Below are 19840 nucleotides of genomic sequence, written 5' to 3' on the forward strand. Positions count from 1 at the left end.
TCTGCAATTATTTTGAATTCATACATTGCTTTTTGAGTCGGACCCTCTGGTAACATGTGGCACTGGGGGCGGGTTTCTCCGAAGGTCAGTTCAAGTGGACTTTGCACAAGCTTTTCTTTATCATCATCAACCTTAACATAGAACCATTCCGATTTCCACCCTGCTGCCCATTTGCTTCGGTAGCTGATCACAGGATACTTCGTAGTTTTCCGATAAGCAAAATTATAGCAACCAAAATTGTCATGTAATCCATCCTTTCTAGCCTTTGTCTGATAGTGCAGTTCATGAACTCGGCAAAAGCTGTCCGCAAACGGTTCCACCGCCTGGCTTCGGAGTGCCCAGATATAAACACTAAGCCTCACGATAGCGTTAGGGGTTAGCTGGTGAAAATAGATTCCGAAATTCTTCAGTATCTCTGCAATAATCCCATGAAGGGGGAATCTTAATCCAGCCTTTAGGAAGCTTTTAAAAATAACAATTTCATCTTTCTCCGGCTTTGGGGTAGTCTCTTCTCCCCCGAAGCGTAATAGCTTCTTTTGATTTTCAGTAAAATAGCCTGACTTTACCATCTTGGATAGATCAGCCTTCGAAACAGTAGATTTCCCGAAGTCCAAATGATTGGGTTTGCTTGGTGTGGCAAGGTGATAATCATCTTCGGGGTCAGTTTCCTCAGCATCTTCTCCTTCTGCTTCAGCGATTGCTTGTTCTGCATCATCAATAGGAATCTTTTCCGAAGTCACTAGCCCGGATCGTTGCATGGCTTCGGAGATAGGGACAGTCTCCGAAGCTTCCGTTTTGTCCCCCTCACGTTCAACCCTGGCGGTAGAGCGGACTCTGGCCATTTAACTATGAACTTGTGAAACTTTAATACTTTTCTCCTCCGAAGAAGGCTTCAAGATGGAGCTTCGTTCGATTCTGACAAACAAGCTTCGGCGACGGTTAAAAATTTTGGCAGCAAAACAGTGCAAATAGCAGTAAATGCTGTGGTAACTTCACACCTACTCGTCTGTTTATATAGTGCCGCAGGTAAGAAGGCGAAGCGCCAGAAGTTTTACACCAGGCGGACACCTGCTCACACTCGCTGTACGGTGGACCGCAGAGACCGAACAGTAACTCTGCAAGGTGGGGCCGCTACGCGCAGGGAGATTGAATCGTTTCTCGACAACGAGCTCAGGGAAGGTGTTTTTGAGACCTTCGGCACTCCGAAGCTTAAGAAACTTTTTTCACGGATCAAGCTCGTTACGAAAAACGATCTAGCACCGCGAAAGGGGCTACTGTTGGGTCTGTGCTTCGTCGCCGAAGGTCTTATAGAAAGAAGTAATCCTCGGATGAAGCTGTTTGTATAAGATAGCCGAAGGTTCCTCTTCGTGAAGCTTCGGCATTGCAAACCGACTTAAAGATAGAATGACCTTTTAGTCCATAAAGGTCTGAGTCAATGTTGTAAGTTTTTATAAGAGGCATACTTGTAATTCCTCACAGGCTGCGTCCTGTGCCTATAAATAGTGAACAGTATTCCGTTACTGTTCACGCATTCTGGTATTTGCAATCGCATCTCTCGGAATACAACCTTTGTCAAGGCATAGGTATCATTGTATTTAATGATTCAGTATATTAATTGAATATAATATGATACATCTGTGATTCATTCATCCATTTTATACCTTTTATTTTACATTATTTTACAATGTTTATTGAAAGTTTATTACGAAGGTTCAACTTCGTAATAATGCTCTCATCAACCTTCGTCCAAGACCCATTATCCTCAAAGGAATAATGCTTTACGGACGAAGGACAATATCATTTAACATTTTATGTTGCCTTGTTCTTAATTCATAGCATTTGAGAACAAGTCCCCAACAGGAAGGGTGGTAGGAATTTCTTGAATTAAATGACCTTTTTCATGAAGTAGGGGCAATGGGTATTACTTTGTAGTTTGAATAGGTTTTGCATTTTTCTATGGTGGTCTATTCCATTAATAATCTAGTAAAAATTTATTTACCCACTGTTGCACACTTTTTGGCTTGCTTATGATTTAATTGAAATATGGCTCAATATCAAGTTTTATTTGTTCAACCCACTTAAAATAATGGGCTGGGGTATTTATCATTTTTGTAGTGGTGTCCTGGTGGTTACAAGTCTACTGAAGTTTTCTTACCAATTTTGAAATTGTTCTCATATTTCTAATAATTTTCCTTCTAGTTTTATTAGTGCCTAATAAAACATTTCACCTTGAATTTGCTCTGAACTAGGGTTCTTTTTATTTTTCCTAGGTTCTTCATTACTTAAGTGGGCTAGGAAAAATATTTGTATCAACTGTTCATTATTTTCTAGTACCTTTCTCATTTTCCTAAGTTTTGGTAAATTATGGCTTTTAATAGATAACCTTGTTTAAATCTTCAATACTAGGGTGCTCAATATTTTTAAATAGTGTCTAAGTGAGGTTTGAACTTCTACAAATTTTCTTAAGTTCAGCACAGAAGCATAACTAATTTTCTTCATTTTAATAAGGTTTGGTCAGTTTCTTTAGTTAATTCCAAACTCTAAAATTTAAAACAGAAAGCACAAAGTTCAGTATTTTTATGTGATAGTTCATAATATTTTGAATCTAGTAAAATTGGTTTGACTAAATTTGGTTGAATATTTCTCAAGATACAAATTTCCTAAGTTCTCTATTGAATTTAAAAAGAATAAACAGAAATGGATAAAGCAAAAAGGGTTTTGCACTGGGGTCCCTGGCGAAAGGTTTTAAGTGTATTACTGACAGGTCCTCGGTTCACTATTCATGTGAGTCTATGACTCTGCAGAAAACCTCCTAGGGTTTTGCAAAATTGAACCTGCGATCCTTCCCCTAATGGAACAGTGACCGTGGCAGAAGAAAAGGGTAGAGGGGCTTACCGGCGGCGAGGTTGCTCCGGTGAGGGGTCGGGTGAGGTCCGGGGGTCTCTGGCGATCACGTCGAGGTGCGGATCGTCGGCGGTGGTGGTCGGAGTAGGTTGGTCTACGTGTGCAGGCGGGGGAGCTCGTCGGCGGCGAGGGATCCGGCCTGCTCACGGCACCATAGTACAATTGAACGGGTCAGGGAGCTTCACCAGAGGTCAAGGAAGACATGCGCGCGAGGAATTTGAGAATGGCTCATCAGATTGCTCGGTCTACGCGCGGCTGCGAACGACCAAAGTTCGGCGAGGGCGATCCTGGGTCTCCGATGAGGCTCTGCCGGGTCCGCGGACTTGGAAAGCTTCACGGGCCACTGGCGAAGCTAACCGAGTGACTGACGCGGCTTGGAAGTGGCTGGAGGGAGCTGGCCGCAGTGGCCAAGGCTCGGGCGGTGATGGCGGGCGAGGGAGAGCTCGCCGGAGTTGGAGTTCTCGCTCGGGGCGTGAGGCAGAGTGAAGGGCAGACCATTGCACACCTGGGGTACTTATAGGCGCCCTCGGGCATGGTGGGCGCAGGCGCGGGGGACAGAAGAGCCGAGCGCTTGAGCACGCGATCGAACACGTGGAAGTGTGATTCTGCCCGAGTTCAAACGCCTGTTGGCTGACCAAAACGTGCATATCTTGCCAAGGATCCTGTGTAGCGTCTCTTCACCGTGCCAAGGTCTTCCTATCGTGTGTGAGTCCCGAGTGAAGATATGGCCTGGGTGAGAAGATATGATGGCCTGAAGATAGCTCTGTCAGCACTATCCAAACCGAGACAAAACCTGTGTCAAGTCATGTCAAACGATTTGGGTTTGATCTCAAACTTCTCTAGAGTGTTCCTAAGGTATTTTTGCACCACTTTGATATTTGGACTTTGTGGATTCGAGTTTTGGAAAATAGGGAACACATCTGAACTTTGGGAAAGGGTTTGAAATTCAGTTTTCTGAATTTCTGAATTTTCCCATAGGGCATTGGTTCATGGGCTGATTTAGGATTTTGGAAAATTCAAATGGCAAAACTTTCTTACTATATTTTGTTGGTTATTTTGTGCACTATAACTTTGTTATTTGGTTCTTACCAAAATTTTGTATTTTTTCCAAGTCTTTTCCCAAATTCCCTTTATGTGCTTAAATGGTCCACTTAGGATTAATTAGGGTTTGAGAGTTCTTCTTACCTTGAAGTGCATGGCATGATTAAGGAGAATTTCTTAAGATGAAAAAGACTCACTTAAACCTTGTTCTTAATTTTTTTATGTTCATTCCTCTATTTGGTTCACATGTAATAATGGTTGGAGTCAGCTCTAGGAAAAACTCTAGGTGACACTGGGGTGTCACACACAAGGATAGAACGGATGATGAGGAGTACCACAAACCAAACTCGGAGTGAAACGTAGGTACCTCATAATCCATTTCACAGCCGTTCTATGAGATGTGCGCGGGGAGGCCTGGAAACGAGCACACAAACATAATGCGAAGTGTATGTCCGGCCTCGTCGCAGTCAAGTAGAGGAAAGAGCCAATCATGCTCCTGTATTCCTTCTGGTCCACGGGTTCGCCATACTCATCAGTGTCAAGTGTTATCGAGGTGGACATGGACATCGAAAGAGGCTTGCCCTCACCCATGTCGAACTTCTTTAGGACGTCCTTTGTATACTTGCCTTGATGTACAAAGGTCCCATCTTGAGTCTGCTTGATTTCCAACCCAAGAAAGAAATTTAGCTCGCCCATCATGCTCATCTCAAATTCCCTGCTCATAAGATCTGAAAATCTAGACACAAAAGCATTAGAAGAACCACCAAAGATGATATCATCCACATAAATCTGGACTAAAAGGGTGTCATTATTATGCTTGAGGAGAAAAAGAGTTTTGTCCATAGAGCCCATTTTAAAACCCTTAGAATGTAGAAAAGATTTCAAACGCTCATACCAGGCTCTAGGGGCTTGTTTCAAACCATACAAAGCTTTTTGGAGTTTAAAACATGATTTGGAAACTTGGAACTCTCAAAACCAGGGGCTGCCTAACATATACATGTTCCTCTATATACCCATTTAAAAAGGCACTTTTGACATCCATTTGAAAAGGCTTAAAACCCTTTGAAGCAGCAAAGGCTAATAGAGTAATAGGATCCTAATGGCCTCTAAACGGGCAACAGGGGCAAAGGTCTCATAATCAATTCCCTCTTTTTGGCAATACCCTTGGGCAACCAACCTCGCCTTGTTTCTCACTATCAAACCATCCTCACTTTGTTTGTTTTTGAAAACCCATTTTGTACCGATGGAATGGCAGTTAGAAAGAGGTGGCACCAAAACCCAAACCTGATTTCTTTCAAAATTTTCAAGCTCTCCATGCATAGCATTAACCCAGTTAGGATCAGATAAAGCATGTCCAACATCTCGGGGCTCAAAAGTACCAACAAAAGCTAAGTGAGCAAAATGAGAAATGTGATGTGACCTAGAGCGAGTGACTCGCTCATGAAGCTCCCCTATCATCTGCTGAGGTGGGTGACGGCGCTGAATATGTTGTGGAGCCTCCCTTGAGGAAGTGGCCTCCCCCTCAACAGTAGCTTCAACTCCTCCAGTCTTAGCAGGAGCTGGCTCGAGCGGACCCCAAGTGGTGGAAGGAGTGGGGTCGGGTCCGTTAGCCGTAGTAGTGGAAGCAGGCTCGACTGGGGCGGCCGGTGGAGTTGGTTCGAGAGCAACCCAATTGGCGTTGTCGTGCTCCTCCTCCATAAAGATGGTCTGTCCCATCTGATCTGGACCTGCAAGCTCAAAGACAGGGGATGGACAAGGTGCAGTCTCATCGAATGTAACCTCACAAGTCTCCATAATGTGGTTAGTCTCTAGGTTAATACACGATAAGCATGAGAATGTAATGCATAACCCAGAAAAACTCCATCAGAAGACCAGGACTCAAACTTGTCCAAATTACCTTGTTTTAGCACAAAGCATCTGCAGGCAAATACCCTGAAATGACTGACCTTGGGTGGCCGTCCAAATCGCAACTCATAAGAAGTTTTGTTCAGAAAAGCCCAAACAAAGATGTGATTGGACACATTGCAAGCAGTGTTGATCGCTTCGGCCCAGAAACGCATAGGAGTCCTATGCTCATCAAGCATCGTCCTGGCCATCTCAACAAGGGTCTGATTTTTGCGTTCAACAATACCATTCTGCTGGGGCACATACGGAGAGGAAAACTGATGCTCGAGTCCCAAAGAAGCACAAAAGGTTGCAAATTGAGTATTTTGAATTCTATGGCATTGTCACTGCGTATAGCTCTCATGGCATTTTTAGGAAACTCATTTTGCAACCGAATAATCAAATCTCGAGCATGAGTAAAAGCCTCATCCTTCGTTGTCATAAAGAACACCCAAGAGTAGTGAGAGAAGTCGTCGACAACCACAAGCACATACCACTTCCCTCCAAAAGAGCAAACCCTGGTTGGACCAACAGTGTCCATATGAAGCAATTCGCCAGGATGCGAGGTCATCACCTTGGTGATCGGGGAATGGGAAGCGACAATCATTTTGCCATGGTGACAAGGGTGATAGACAAGATCTTTCTTAAATTTTAATTTAGGCAATCCTTGGATGAGGTCAAGTGAGCTCAAATGACACAAAAGATCAAATCTCAAGTGATCTAGCCTCCTATGCCACTTCCAAAGAGAAGAGGAAGATCCAGCCAACAAACATCGAGAAGGCCCAGAAGAATATGAAAAATCAGCACTAAAAACTCGACCAAAAGGGGAAATCTAGCAAAAAAGATCCCCACGGGCATCCAAAACTCGAGACAAGCCCTTTTTAAAACGCACTTCATAGTCATCCTCAAGGAGTTGCGAAACTAAAAGCAGATTGAAATGCATATTCGAGACCAAAGCAACATCCTTGAGAATAAAGCTCTCGTTCACCCGAATGGTGCCACGAGAAACAACCTTACCTCTTGACTTATCCCCGAATGTGATGTATTCCTTACCAATCACGGGGTCGAGGCTGAGAACCATTTTGAGCTTCCGGTCATGTGGCGCGAACAACCGGAATCCATGAGCCACGTGTTCTCCAGGCCTCTGTCCTACATCAATAGTAAGACACGGGTTGAGAAAATGGCACAACACTAGGGTAAGTAAATTGTGAAGAATACAAGTGTTGTGGAATTTGCCCCTAAAAAGTGTTAGGGAAAACACCAAACATCCCTGGTCCCAAAGGGAATCGATCACCACAAGAAGGAAATTGTGGTCCGCTGGGGAAGTATGAACCAAAACCTCTGTCACATGGTCCTTGGCCATATGATACACAACCAGCATCCCGTCAGGCACGACCACCACGTGGTTTCACTACCTGAGTCCTAGCGGCAAGAGGCAAAACACCTCTAGGCCTCCCAGGACGTCTCTAAACAGGCTGAGCATGAACACCATGAGAGGGGCGGTTCATGTCCTTCCTGCTCGACTCAGAAACCCACCGCTCATCTCTCTTCCTCCTAAAGCAAAAATAAGCTAGATGCCCATCCCTCTCACAATATTCACAATGGTACCTCACCTCTCTCTTGGGTGGATTTTGTTTGTGGAAGGGGGCTTTCTTTTCGGATGGCTGAGGGGCTCTAGGAAGGGGATCGCTAGAGATGTCGGGAAAGGTGTCAAGGGTGTTCCTAAGATGGTTAGGTTTTGGAAGCCACACTTGTTTCTGAGGAGGATCTCTCATAGGTTCATCAATCACACCATCTCTCACATGGGTGACAGGCTTAGCAGAGGTGGTTTTGATAAGCTTGGGAGTGGATGAAGGTTTCTCTGAAGGTGTCAAACCACTGCACTCACCAACCTTCCCAAAGTGAGCGACACTCCCATCCTTAGTAGCAAAGCCTAACCCCGGTCCGCCAGTTCCCCTCTTGAACTGACTGACCATCATGCCCAACTAGGGCTCACTGCACGACACCTAACTCAATATAGATCAAAGGTATGTGTTTTCTTCCTCGATTCTTGTCTTTTCGTGTCTACAGGACTCAAGGGCAGATTGCAAACGCTCACAAAGTGCACACTGCGCAGGTGCAGGCACTCACTGAGCTAGCCTTCTGAAGCAAAGCTATCCCAGCGTCTCTCTCTGCTAGCTCAGACTGCAAGCCAGGACAAACGGTACACGCACCCAACAGGATAGACTTAGATCTCAACTTGTCGCGCTCATCTAGCAAGGTGGAGTACTTGGTCTGCAAAGTGGTGATGTTCGACATGTGTAGAGCGCACTCATCACATTCAGTCTCGTTAGACATCTCAACTGAAGCTCTAGCAGACTCAAGTTACCTAAGCGTGCTCTCGTACTTGGATCTAAACTCTCTCCTCTCACGAGCAGCGTGCCTAAGCAACTTATCCTGACAAGCCAAATCAGCGTTCAGCTCTTCTATCTCAGCGGCGAGATCATCAGCGGAAGGTAGTACCTTAGAAGTAGTGTCGTCGCTGGTGCCGACCGCGTCCTCACCAAGTGCCATGGTGCATAAGCCTCCTGCGGTGTCGGTGATGAAGCACAACCCGTTCAGCTTGTCCTCGACCCGCCTCTCAGTCTCCTCGTCGCTCGAGGAAGATATAACATCGTCGGAGTCGTGGTCGAGGTCGCTGAGGGAGGCGAGGAAGGCACGCTCCTTGATCTTTGCCTTCTGAAGGTACTTCTTCTTGAGCGCCTCCTTGTTGAATCCTCCCTTGGACTTGTACTTGCCGGAGGAGTACTTGCCCTTGCGCTGACTAGAGTGATGGTCGCGCGGGCCATACTCCAATTTGCTCTTCTTAGGGCAGCTAGCAACAAAGAGGTCGGGATCACCACAGTTGTAGCTTCCGTCCTTGGACCCGCCACGCCGCCGGCTCATACGGTTGTTGTGGAACTGCATGAACCGGCTGGCCACAAGTGCCAGCTCCTCATCCACAAGGCTCTCCACCTGCTCCTCTGTAATAAACAATAAAGAAGACAGAGCAAACATAGCAGGTGAGGAGTTAGAAGCAGAACCACCTCCAGAGACCAGGGCCATGGTGGGTGCACTAGGGTTCTCAATCTTGGCTCGAGTCTGGTGGTCAATCTCTATGGACTTGAGCTTGCTGAAGAGCTTGTCCACGGTGAGAGTCTCGTAGTTGGGTGACTTGATGATCGCCGAGACCTTCACCTCCCAAACCCTCTGATCTAGAGCATGTAGTAATTTCAGCGCTCTCTCATGATCACTATAGGGTAGTTGTGCCTTGTTGGCACGCATCTTGTTCACAATTGACTGGAACCTGGATAACATGGAATCAATGGTCTCTCCAGCCAACTGTGTGAAGTTCTCGTACTCTCGCCTGTACGTCTCAAACAGTCTAGTCTTCACATGATCATTGCCCTCATGGAATCTCTCGAGGGTAGACCAGATCTGATGAGCCGTAGTCAGATGTCCAACTCGCTCAAACTCACCAAGCGAGAGACAAGAGAACAAAGCGTTTTGAGCTTTGTTGTTTGTATCATTGAACTCCATTTGAATTGGAGTGATCCGGTCACTTGTAGCATCGAAAATCGCATCGAGGCAAATTTCCCAAACCCGATAACTCATGCTCTGAAGATACGCAGACATGTGAATCTTCCAGTACGGGTAATTGGTCCCATCGAAGAACGGAGGTTTGCCAACACCTCGTTCCATGTCGCCTACGTGGATTTCGAACCGATTATGGAAGGTAAATCCTTAACCAACTCTGATACCAATTGTAGGACCAGTAAGGCAACCAGAGGGGGGTGAATGGGAGCCAATCGGATTTTTGTCTCCAAACACTGAAAATTAACACTTTGCTTTAATTGAGATGAAGCAAGTTGAAAGGGAAATAGGCTTACACCTTTTCCTAATTGATTTTGGTGGTTGAATTGCCCAACACAAATCTATGGACTAACTAATTTGTTCTAGATTATAAGTTTTACAAGTGCCAAAGGTTCACAACAAACCAATAAAAAGACCAAGAAAGGGTTCAAACAATGAGAGCAAAAGACAACCCAAAGGCAGCCTTGGTCTGGCGCACCGGACTGTCCGGTGTGCCACCGGACAGTGTCCGGTGCACCAGGGAACCCAACTCCAAACTTGCCACCTTCGGGAATTCTGGGAGCCACTCCGCTATAATTCACCGAACTGTCCGGTGTAGCACCGGATTGTCCGGTGCACCAAGCGGAGCAACGGCTCCAAGCGCCAACGATCATCTGCAATGGTACAGGAACAGTGAACAGTGTTCACTGCGCGCGCAGAAGTTAGAGCAGGCGTCAGAAGGCGCACCGGACAGTGAACAGTGACTGTCCGGTGCACCACCGGTCTGTCCGGCGGCCCACCTGTCAGAAGCTCCAACGGTCAGAACCCAATGGCCTGGTGACGTGGCTGGCGCACCGGACAGTGTCTGGTGGCGCACCGGACTGTCCGGTGCGCCATACGACTGCAACCTCCACCAACGGTTCTTTTGTGTAACACCTAAATTTGGAAATCGTATGAAGAGAAAATATTTCCTTTATCTATATGTGTGTACCATCTCTACATAATATCACATGTGAATAAACACCATCAAAAGGGGGATTTAATAACCAATGACATCTAAATAAACCTTGCATCATGCTGAGTTTTACTTGATTGTGCATCTGTGGCTAATAAAATAAAGGCATTGTTAATATATTAATAGACGTCTGGATTTAAATTCTATTGTTGGAAAGCAAAAATTCTAAAGAAATGTGGAGAAGGGGAAAAGCATTAGCCATCACCAAATAAAATTTCTTGGAAATAAATTAATTTATCTCATGTCATATTCTAGTGTGGGATATTTAATTTGGAGACAAGTTTGTCATAGAAATCAAATTTAAATTCAAATTGGAGTTTGAATTGGGAAAGGGAGAAAAGAAAATAAAATAGAAAAGATAAAAAGGCTTCATGGGCCGATTCCATTCTATTCGGCCCACCTCCACATTTTCTCTCCCACTAGCCCAACAGCCAACCGGCGCTGACATGTGGGTCCGCGACGACAGCGCCCACAAACCACACGCGCGTTTCTCTGCCGTGCTGGCCCACTCGTCAGTCGTCCAACCAATCTCCACGCGCACGCCCGATTCTCCTTTCTCGCTGTCAGGTGGCCCGCTGCTCTCCCGCTTGTGCCGCGCGCGGGTCAGCCTGACTAGTGGGCCCGTCCGGGCAGTGCCGTCTTCCACCCGACGCGGCGCCCTGTAACAACCCGCGCAGACCGCGCCCGGAGCTCCGAATTCACCGGGATACAGTTGCGGTTGGGGCCTATTCCCACGGGGGAAGTGGGGGGCATAAGATCACCTGGCACCGCCCGTCCTCTAGCCTTTCTATTCATCCGAAATACCTCGCGCACAGAAAACTTGGAGCTCTCGCCCAAGCTTGGATCCGCCGCCATTGACAGCCTAAACCTACCTCTGCCGCCAGCTGGGGAGTGTTGGTCGGGCAGCCGCCGTGTAGGAGTCCCTGGCTGCCACCTCTCAACTCCATCCGTGGTCTATGCAATTTCCTGGGCGCGTCGGGTGTCGCTGCGGTACGTGATTGGGGCCCCTGCCGTCTCGATTCAAGGTATAGGATCCACCAAACAGTTCGCCATCTCCCTGACTTCGTGTAGCAGCAAACCGCTTGGGTAGATGGGCGCTAGGTCGTCGACTGGTCGCGCGCCAGCGTGCGTTCCGGCGAGGGCGCGAGTGCCCTGGTCGACCTCGGATGCAGGGTAGGAGAAAAGCGCCTTGCCGTGCGATTGGATTCGCGGGTTGTATCTCCGGTTGACCGCCTCGCCGTAGCCGGATTGTGGGTAGTGTCACGCGAGCTCAGGGAGGAAGAGAACGTCGCTGTCGTTGATCTCGGGATGAACGGCCCAGGGTCAGATAGGGTTAGGACCGAGGGATGGTTATTGTGCGACTCAGATCAAACGGTAGTATACCCCTTCGCGCATTAGATCGTGACCGTCGATTTCGTGATCAACGACCCTCGGCGCGTACCGGTTCATTAAAGACTAGATTCAATCCAGGCCAGTGAATCCCGGTCGTGCGGCCCACAATGCACGATACCTCTTCGGCTGCCCTTTTGCTTAAGAGTCCCTGGTGAAACTATAAATTAACCCGCCGTCCAGTAGGGAGGCGGTTTGTGTCTCGGGAACAATTATAGATGGACCCCTGCACTTTTCAGTAAACGAGGCCCAGTCTAGAACCCATTTAATTTGAATAAAAGAATTAGAAAATGGATTTTTAACATGAAAATAATTACTAGAACTTGTTTATTCCATAGAAAATTCATATGAACTCCAAGTTAACCCATTCCACTTTCTAAAAATTTGTAATTTTATTCTCTAACACCTAGAGCCTCTGTTTTGGCATGAAAGCAGTAAGAAATTTAATTCCTCACTTAATCTATTTTAAGCACATGAAACCTTTGGAAATTCATAATTTAATATCCATCACTCCAAAAATTACGATTCCTGTTCCTAGGATTTTATTTTAATGTGTAGATTATTACTGCGTATTTTATTTACATGTTTGGTGTAATGTTAATTTTTGCTATACTATGTATGTATTGTGTTGATGCGAGTAGACGAGCAAGCTATAGAAGATCCTGAGGTTCAGCTGGTAGAGACTGCTGAGCAGGAGCTCATTGAAGGCAAGTTGTGCCCTTGATCACTTCTTTTACCCAGTCATGTTCTTATTAATCATAATGATCTGCATAGGTTAATTTTGATGGGACCCAATAGGATACCCTAGATTTTGACTATCTTTATACCTTGTTTCACCACTGGTTTAACTACTAAATTTTTGGGTAGTACATGCTATTGCTTTATGTGGCTTTGGGTATAAAGATATTCATCACTCATTGTTATACTTATTATTATCTGTTTATTATTATTGTTCATGATAAGATCATTATGTTAATGGGAACATGGAGAACCACCCGGGAAAACAGTGCTACCACAAGGGTATAATGGGACGCCCTTGGCTGATTAACTAGGAAAGCTAGTGGAGGGCTACCTTACCCGAAAGGGGCAAGGGCAGTAGGGGAGTGGTCAGTGTAGGGAGGTCCTTGGTTGATTTTGTTGCGATGGCGGTCAGGCAAGAACCCTGCACTGGAGCTTCCTATAAACTGTAGCGGGTAGTCTGAAGCTAGTGGAACTTTGTAAAGGCCTCGTAGTGGTACCCTGCCTCGCTTTCTTGGTAGAGGTGTATGGAGTCTGATCAACTCCGTGGCAAATGGGTAACACGACTTGTGGGTAAAGATGCGCAACCTCTGCAGAGTGTAAAACTGGTATACTAGCCGTGCTCACGGTCATGAGCGGCTCGGACACTCACATGATTAATTTATGGAACTAAATTCAATTTGTCATATGCATTGCATCGCAGGTGATGTTATTACTTATCTTAATTGGGCTGGTATTTACTTATACTTAGTAATTGCTAATAAAATTTTGACCAACTTTAAAAGCAATGCTCAGCTCTAACCATCCTCTTTGGTAAGCCTTACACTTCACGTGAGCTCCCACCTTTGGCGAGTTCATGCACATTATTCCCCACAACTTGTTGAGCGATGAACGTATGTGAGCTCACTCTTGCTGTCTCACACCCCCCCACAGGTCAAGAACAGGTACCACAGGATGAGGCGCGTGGAGGATGCTGTGGCGAGTTCGTGAGAGGTCTAGGCCGTCGTCTCCCAGTCAACTTTGGGTTGCTGGACCGTTGTCTCCTTATGATGTAAATATTTATTTATTTTGTATAAAACTCCTGTTATGTAGTAAAGATGTGACATTCGATCCTGTGCCATGATTCATCATATGTGTGAGACTTGGTCCCAGCACACTTGGTGTTTATGTTCGTGCCCGGGCTTTGGACCCCTAAAACCCGGGTGTGACAGAAGTGGTATCAGAGGAATGTTGACTGTAGGACGAAACTTAGATAGAACTGGACAACCATTCTTTACTTACCCTTGCTACTCTGATTCTTTTCTAAACTTTTCTTAATCTTTTCTCATCTATTTCCGCTTTACTCTGATTATTCTTACCTTTTCATTCTAAAGACAAATGTGGATTTCACACTTTGAAATCCTGTGCCTAAAGTGACTTTAGGAATAAGAGACCTACTCTTAGGAACAAAAACAAAACTATTTTTATATGTATTTGTATGCTTGAATGTTTGTTCTTATGATACTTGTTTGATTTGGATCTTTGATTGAGTGTGATTAGTTGTGGAGTAATGTCCACAATCACATCTGCATATACATATAGAAAAAAACGGTTATAAAAATATCTAAATGAACTAGGTTATCCCTCATCAAAGAATCTAGCCTAGCAAAATCCATCTTATCTTGAAAAAGTCTATCCTACACTCATAGATCCATCTTATCCTAAAAAAATAGATTCTCATCTTATCTTGAAAAGATTTATCTTATCCTAATAGATCTATCTGACCTCAAAAGATTCTACCTTATCCTTATGGATTCATCTTACCCCAATAAGCATATTTATCCCACGCTAGTGTAACAACCATGATCTAGCCTAAAATAAATAAGATCTTATCTAGTCAAACTAGTCACACCAATCTAACCTAGATCTGATATAATCTAATCTAAAGTGACTTATCAAACATGTTAGATAATACTGATGAAATAGATTAGACTCTACTCCTATAGAACGGGTCTTAACTTAGTTCACCCTGCACTAAATTAAGAATGACAGATCGACTTGGCCATATGCAACTACCTTAACCATCCAATAGTTGCATAACCCCACAATTTTAACCTAGCAAGAGATTCTAACCTACCTACGCCATACAATCCATCCTACTCACATATGTCCTAGCCATATGTCCTTAACTCGGATGACAACTCCAAGAAATAAAGGCCAAAGAAGACCAACCATGTCAAAGAAGGATAAGCATCAACTCAAGACTTCAAAGATCAAGTTGAATCGCCAGCGGAATCAAGATCCATAGTTTAGGATGAAGTCTTTCCTTATTATACCCTTGCCACAACCTCTACTTGCCATAACCGTACCTGACCTAATGAATATCTAGACATACAATATTCATATCATCTACTAACTGTTAAAAAAAACTTGAACAAAACTTTGATTCCCAAAACCAAATGAGAAACTAAAATTCTAGACCAAACCTATTATATCCCTTTTCTTACAAATCTCGAGGACGAGATTATTTTTAAGGGGGGTAGGATTTGTAACACCTAAATTTGGAAATCGTATGAAGAGAGAATATTTCCTTTATCTATATGTGTGTACCATCTCTACATAATATCACATGTGAATAAACACCATCAAAAGGGGGATTTAATAACCAATGACATCTAAATAAACCTTGCATCATGCTGAGTTTTACTTGATTGTGCATCTGTGGCTAATAAAATAAAGGTATTGTTAATATATTAATAGACGTCTGGATTTAAATTCTATTGTTGGAAAGCAAAAATTCTAAAGAAATGTGGAGAAGGGGAAAAGCATTAGCCATCACCAAATAAAATTTCTTGGAAATAAATTAATTTATCTCATGTCATATTCTAGTGTGGGATATTTAATTTGGAGACAAGTTTGTCATAGAAATCAAATTTAAATTCAAATTGGAGTTTGAATTGGGAAAGGGAGAAAAGAAAATAAAATAGAAAAGATAAAAAGGCTTCATGGGCCGATTCCATTCTATTCGGCCCACCTCCACATTTTCTCTCCCACTAGCCCAACAGCCAACCGGCGCTGACATGTGGGTCCGCGACGACAGCGCCCACAAACCACACGCGCGTTTCTCTGCCGTGCTGGCCCACTCGTCAGACGTCCAACCAATCTCCACGCGCATGCCCGATTCTCCTTTCTCGCTGTCAGGTGGCCCGCTGCTCTCCCGCTTGTGCCGCGCGCGGGTCAGCCTGACCAGTGGGCCCGTCCGGGCAGTGCCGTCTTCCACCCGATGCGGCGCCCTGTAACAACCCGCACAGACCGCGCCCGGAGCTCCGAATTCACCGGGATACAGTTGCGGTTGGGGCCTATTCCCACGGGGGAAGTGGGGGGCATAAGATCACCTGGTGCCGCCCGTCCTCTAGCCTTTCTATTCATCCGAAATACCTCGCGCACAGAAAACTTGGAGCTCTCGCCCAAGCTTGGATCCGCCGCCATTGACAGCCTAAACCTACCTCTGCCGCCAGCTGGGGAGTGTTGGTCGGGCAGCCGCCGTGTAGGAGTCCCTGGCTGCCACCTCTCAACTCCATCCGCGGTCTATGCAATTTCCTGGGCGCGTCGGGTGCCGCTGCGGTACGTGATTGGGGCCCCTGCCGTCTCGATTCAAGGTATGGGATCCACCAAACAGTTCGCCATCTCCCTGACTTCGTGTAGCAGCAAACCGCTTGGGTAGATGGGCGCTAGGTCGTCGGCTGGTCGCGCGCCAGCGTGCGTTCCGGCGAGGGCGCGAGTGCCCTGGTCGACCTCGGATGCAGGGTAGGAGAAAAGCGCCTTGCCGTGCGATTGGATTCGCGGGTTGTATCTCCGGCTGACCGCCTCGCCGTAGCCGGATTGTGGGTAGTGTCACGCGAGCTCAGGGAGGAAGAGAACGTCGCTGCCGTTGATCTCGGGATGAACGACCCAGGGTCAGATAGGGTTAGGACCGAGGGATGGTTATTGTGCGACTCAGATCAAACGGTAGTATACCCCTTCGCGCATTAGATCGTGACCATCGATTTCGTGATCAACGACCCTCGGCGTACCTGTTCATTAAAGACTAGATTCAATCTAGGCCAGTGAATCCCAATCGTGCGGCCCACAATGCACGATACCTCTTCGGCTGCCCTTTTGCTTAAGAGTCCTTGGTGAAACTATAAATTAACCCGCCGTCCAGTAGGGAGGCGGTTTGTGTCTCGGGAACAATTATAGATGGACCCCTGCACTTTTCAGTAAACGAGGCCCAGTCCAGAACCCATTTAATTTGAATAAAAGAATTAGAAAATGGATTTTTAACATGAAAATAATTACTAGAACTTGTTTATTCCATAGAAAATTCATATGAACTCCAAGTTAACCCATTCCACTTTCTAAAAATTTGTAATTTTATTCTCTAACACCTAGAGCCTCTGTTTTGGCATGAAAACAGTAAGAAATTTAATTCCTCACTTAATCTATTTTAAGCACATGAAACCTTTGGAAATTCATAATTTAATATACATCACTCCAAAAATTACGATTCCTGTTCATAGGATTTTATTTTAATGTGTAGATTATTACTGCGTATTTTATTTACATGTTTGGTATAATGTTAATTTTTGCTATACTATGTATGTATTGTGTTGATGCGAGTAAACGAGCAAGCTATAGAAGATCCTGAGGTTCAGCTGGTAGAGACTGCTGAGCAGGAGCTCATTGAAGGCAAGTTGTGCCCTTGATCACTTCTTTTACCCAGTCATGTTCTTATTAATCATAATGATCTGCATAGGTTAATTTTGATGGGACCCAATAGGATACCCTAGATTTTGACTATCTTTATACCTTGTTTCACCACTGGTTTAACTACTAAATTTTTGGGTAGTACATGCTATTGCTTTATGTGGCTTTGGGTATAAAGATATTCATCACTCATTGTTATACTTATTATTATCTGTTTATTATTATTGTTCATGATAAGATCATTATGTTAATGGGAACATGGAGAACCACCCGGGAAAACAGTGCTACCACAAGGGTATAATGGGACGCCCTTGGCTGATTAACTAGGAAAGCTAGTGGAGGGCTACCTTACCCGAAAGGGGCAAGGGCAGTAGGGGAGTGGTCAGTGTAGGGAGGTCCTTGGTTGATTTTGCTGCGATGGCGGTCAGGCAAGAACCCTGCACTGGAGCTTCCTATAAACTGTAGCGGGTAGTCTGAAGCTAGTGGAACTTTGTAAAGGCCTCGTAGTGGTACCCTGCCTCGCTTCCTTGGTAGAGGTGTATGGAGTCTGATCAACTCTGTGGCAAATGGGTAACACGACTTGTGGGTAAAGATGCGCAACCTCTGCAGAGTGTAAAACTGGTATACTAGCCGTGCTCACGGTCATGAGCGGCTCAGACACTCACATGATTAATTTATGGAACTAAATTCAATTTGTCATATGCATTGCATCACAGGTGATGTTATTACTTATCTTAATTGGGCTGGTATTTACTTATACTTAGTAATTGCTAATAAAATTTTGACCAACTTTAAAAGCAATGCTCAGCTCTAACCATCCTCTTTGGTAAGCCTTACACTTCACGTGAGCTCCCACCTTTGGCGAGTTCATGCACATTATTCCCCACAACTTGTTGAGCGATGAACGTATGTGAGCTCACTCTTGCTGTCTCACACCCCCCACAGGTCAAGAACAGGTACCACAGGATGAGGCGCGTGGAGGATGCTGTGGCGAGTTCGTGAGAGGTCTAGGCCGTCGTCTCCCAGTCAACTTTGGGTTGCTGGACCGTTGTCTCCTTATGATGTAAATATTTATTTATTTTGTATAAAACTCCTGTTATGTAGTAAAGATGTGACATTCGATCCTGTGCCATGATTCATCATATGTGTGAGACTTGGTCCCAGCACACTTGGTGTTTATGTTCGTGCCCGGGCTTTGGACCCCTAAAACCCGGGTGTGACATTTTGGTGGTTGGGGCTATAAATACCCCCAACCACCACACTTCAATGCATCCAAGTTTTCAGCCATAAAACCTCATACAAGAGCTCTAGACTTCATTCAAATACACAATCAAAGAGATCAAATCCTCTCCCAAGTCCGGAATTACTCCAATCAAATTAGTGACTAGAGAGAGAGACTTTTGTGTTCATTTGAGCTCTTGCGCTTGGATTGCTTTTCTTCTTCCTTCTTTCTTGTGTTCAACTCACTTGTAATCAAAACAAGAGACACCAAGTTGTGGTGGCCCTTGTAGTGGACTTAGTGTCCCATTTGATTGAGGAGAAAGGCTCACTCGGTCTAAGTGACCGTTTGAGAGAGGGAAAGGGTTGAAAGAGACCCGGTCTTTGTGACCACCTCAACGGGGAGTAGGTTTGCAAGAACCGAACCTCAGTAAAACAAATCACCGTGTCATCCGCTCTTATTCGCTTGTGATTTGTTTTTGTCCTCTCTTTCAGACTCACATTTAATTCTAACGCTAACCCGGCTTGTAGTTGTGCTTAAACTTTATAAATTTCAGATTTGCCTATTCACCCCCTCTAGGCGACTTTCCATTGGTATCAGAGCCTGGTACTTCATTAAGAGCCTAACCGCTCAAAGTTATGTCAGGAGCTCACGCCAAGAAGGAGATGGTGACCGGCGAGAAGCCCGCCACAAGCCACGGGAAGGCTCCATCGGGAGAGTCCGACAACAAGAGGGAGGAATCACCTCCCCACGTCAAATCGCACCGGAGAGGCGATAAGAAGAAGAAGATGAAAAAGGTGGTCTACTATGAGACCGACTCTTTGTCGCCATCCACCTCCGGCTCCGACGCGCCGTCCGTCACTTCTAAGCGCCATGAGCACAAGAAGTTTAGTAAGATCCCCTTATGCTATCCTCGCATTTCCAAACATACTCCATTACTTTCCGTTCCATTAGGCAAACCACCGGCTTTTAACGGTGAAGATTATTCTAGGTGGAGTCAATTCGCATATTACTTGCCTATGCTACTTACCATGGCTTTAAGCTTTATCAAATGGACGTGAAAAGTGCCTTCCTCAATGGACCAATCAAGGAGGAGGTCTATGTTGAGCAACCTCCCGGCTTTGAAGATAGTGAGTACCCTAACCATGTTTATAAACTCTCTAAGGTGCTTTATGGGCTCAAGTAAGCCCCAAGAGCATGGTATGAATGCCTAAGAGATTTTCTTATTTCTAATGACTTCAAAGTCGACAAAGCTGATCCTACTCTCTTTACTAAAACAATTGCAAATGATTTGTTTGTATGCCAAATTTATGTTGATGATATCATATTTGGGT

This window comes from Zea mays, chromosome 8 (assembly GCF_902167145.1).
Source record: "Zea mays cultivar B73 chromosome 8, Zm-B73-REFERENCE-NAM-5.0, whole genome shotgun sequence".
In the NCBI taxonomy this organism is placed as follows: domain Eukaryota; kingdom Viridiplantae; phylum Streptophyta; class Magnoliopsida; order Poales; family Poaceae; genus Zea; species Zea mays.